Source organism: Schistocerca cancellata, chromosome 2 (genome assembly GCF_023864275.1).
Source record: "Schistocerca cancellata isolate TAMUIC-IGC-003103 chromosome 2, iqSchCanc2.1, whole genome shotgun sequence".
Lineage (NCBI taxonomy): Eukaryota > Metazoa > Arthropoda > Insecta > Orthoptera > Acrididae > Schistocerca > Schistocerca cancellata.
The window spans coordinates 336938985-336942581 of NC_064627.1; the positions used below are offsets into that span (position 1 = coordinate 336938985).

Sequence of the window (3597 nt, forward strand, 5' to 3'; positions counted from 1 at the left end):
GGCATGGCAAGCCGTTCCACAGGACTACATCCAGCATCTCTACGATCGTCTCCATGGGAGAATAGCAGCCTGCATTGCTGCGAAAGGTGGATATACACTGTACTAGTGCCGACATTGTGCATGCTCTGTTGCCTGTGTCTATGTGCCTGTGGTTCTGTCAGTGTGATCATGTGATGTATCTGACCCCAGGAATGTGTCAATAAAGAGTCCCCTTCCTGGGACAATGAATTCACGGTGTTCTTATTTCAATTTCCAGGAGTGTATGTTGAGTGCAACGGACAGTAACTTATTTTCCCCCTTTCCACAAATATAACCGCATCCGCTCTGTCATGCTAGCTCAGTGACTTCAAAATTCTAGGGGAACGTTAGTGCTTTCCTAAGGCAACGAGTTGATTACATTTAACATCATATCAAGAGGCCTTGGCGAGTAATGTTGCTACATTAATGCATGGCTGTGTAATGAGTTTCACCTTGTAGAGAAACATGTGCAAGAAAATGTATTTGCCATTTGTACACTATGAAACTGTAGCGTAGGATGTAGGAGTATTGGGCTTCGGGTTGGGGTTTTGCAGAAGTGGGGGTCAATTACTTTATTTAATATCAAGAGAATAGAAATACATTTTCAACAAAACAAAATCGTTTTGTAATCCGTAAAGGTCCACGAACAGGGCTCCACACAATCAAAGCCAAGCGGAGTGACCGCACGGTTTGAGGCGTTCTGTCACGGACTGCGCGGCCCCTCCCGCCGGAGGTTCGAGTCCTCCCTCGGGCATGGGTGTGTCTGTTGTTCTTAGCATAAGTTAGTTTAAGTAGTGTGTAAGTCTAGGGACCGATGACCTAAGCAGTTTGGTCGCTTAGGAATTCACACACATTTGCACATTTATGAACACAATCAAAACAACAAAATTACTTTATTAAATAAAATACTTACATCCAACAGGAGAGATAGAGCGCGAGTGGGTAGCGTGAAAGCGTGCTAGGCAATTGCAATCTTGATTAAGTTTAACAAGTTTTATTTACGCAAAAGGCAGCTCTACACAAGGCATTAATACCAAAATTCTATGGAAGATTACACCAACATGACAATACAATTTTATCAAACACTAGCTTTAATAGCATAGATCCTACAAACCATATATAACTTTTCAATTCAGAATTTGTTACAACTGTCAACCCAAAGGCAATTTTAACGTAGGAATAAGTTTAGAGAACTGATTTCAACAACAGCCAGGGACCCATTAAACTAACAGGCACCTTATTCACTGATCACATAACATTTTGAAGTGAATGATATTAATTTTTGCGTACAGTTAATGGCATAACGAAAGGTATGACAATGGTGGAATTAGTCATAAAATAACTGACCACACAAAACACTAAAATTAATCCCTTGAAATATATTTTGACATTAAAAACGTTAAGTTGTTTAAACAGAACAAATAGCATATACTGGTATGAATCCTATCAGTACCACGATATTACTCGACGTTTAACAAGAATATACGAGACACAAATCTCAGGTGGGCAGTTACCAAAAGAGGCCATTAACCTTCGCCTCAGAGAATACACAAACGACTACTACGGCGCCAGAAGGAACTGTCACACGTGTCAGTATCTACAGCAATCTTACAAAGTAGTAGAAGAAGGAAATAAAACTCATCCTTCATGGCTGGAAGATAGAAACGAGCCTAATGCTGGTTTAGCAAATGCAGATAAACTAAAGACATTTCAGTAAAGACACCTTAATTTGAATCAGTAGTGGCCACTATCATCAGCACAAACCCATTATTAAATAAAATGATTATTACTCACTGAACCCATTCACAACTTGACGAAAACTCGATAAACAAGGAATGAGAACAGACACACACATCACAGAAAATAGAACAGATATTCTTAATGTAAACAGCAATAGATACAACAATTAATTGACAGAAAAGACAATCACGTTTTAACCTGTAAGGTAAGCCAGTGTTAGAATGCAGTGCATGCACGGTACCTGCCTTCAACAGCCACATGCCACTGTTGTTGTTTGCTGCCAATCTGAGGCCGCATTTAGTTCAACTTTCTTTTACAGGACATAACTGAGTTATGTTGTAATTAGATAATTCGTACATCAAATAAAACGTAACAGTTGGATACAAATGACTTAATGAATCGATGAAAAAGTTCACTCAAAAGAGGGCAGGTTGCTTGACCAAAGTGAACAGGTGAAACACACACCAAAGCAAGTAAGTTTTAACCAATTTCCGATTAACCACGACTAGAACATTGAATAACTAGGACCTAGGTCACCAGGTTGAGTAACAATCCGTAAAAATATTTGAAGTTCACCAAGAAAGCTACTACCGTTAATTGCAGGCAATGACAGTTAGCTAATGCGCCGCCCTTCCAACAGTAGTGCCCAGCATATTTCAAATTGTAACTGCCACACCGAGATGTACTGTCATTGGTCGCAGCTGCTACAGTTCGTCTATGTTCAGCTGTGGTCTAAAATCAGCACGTTCGCCATAGTCATGGACACCAAGCATCGCCTCCATTTGTCAGATATCACACTCCACTCAGCACGGACCACAACTTCCCCCTTACGAAACGATAATTAAATCAAGATCCTAAGCTGTAGACAGGCGTTTATATCTAACAACGGGGACGGTTGAAAATGTGTGCCCCGACCGGGACTCGAACCTGGGATCTCCTGCTTACATGGCAGACGCTCTATCCATCTGAGCCACCGAGGGCACAGATGATAGTGCGACTGCAGGGATTTATCCCTTGCACGCTCCCCATGAGACCTACATTCCCAACTTAATGTCCACACACTACATTCATAGTGCCCCTGCCCGTTACACTCATCATTCGCGGAAGACAATCTTACCGAGTCCCGTAAGAGTTCGGGCAATGCGTGTGTATCCAGCACAGAAGAACATTAATGGCCGGTTAGCCTTAACTATATGAAGATGGTATCTGTTCTTTCGGACATGTCCGAGAGAACAGATACCATCGGTGACCATGCAGCTCTCTTAGAATGAAATGATCTTTAAATGAAGACCCTAAGCTGTTGACAGGCGTTGATATACATCAACGGGGACAGTTGCCATCTAAGCAGGAGATCCCGGTTTCGAGTCCCGGTCGGGGCTCACATTTTCAATTGTCCCCGTTGACGTATATAAACGCCTGTCGACAGCTTAGGGTCTTGATTTAATTATCATTTCATTCTAAGAGAGCTGCATGGTCACCGATGGTATATGTTCTTTTCGACATGTCCGAAAGAACAGATACCATCTTCATATATCCCCCATACGATTCCTGCCTGCCTCTATACCAGCGCGCTGAGCTGCACCACCGCTACCCGGCGGGAGCAGGTCTGTAAGTTGCCAGGCAACCTGACAGTTTCCCGCGAAATAGAATGTATCCATAGCAAAGAAAGTCACTAATATAACCCAAGCATGGCACACGAATCTTTGCCCTAAGATACACAACCAGGCTACAACTTTAAAAATCTACAATGAATCGTTGTCAGCCATAACCTGTAATAATTTCTGAGACATCTTCAACGGCAACATCTAAGACGTAAAATCAATTCTTAGATTAAACTAG

At 41.9% G+C, this 3597-nt stretch overlaps 1 non-coding gene across 1 annotated transcript; it reads right to left on the reverse strand.

Moving 5' to 3' along the window:
- Positions 1–2664: 2664 nt before the first annotated feature.
- On the reverse strand, positions 2665–2739 carry Trnat-ugu (transfer RNA threonine (anticodon UGU)). Its single transcript has one exon. It is a non-coding gene; the product is annotated as a tRNA-Thr (tRNA).
- Between the last annotated feature and the right edge of the window lie 858 nt (positions 2740–3597).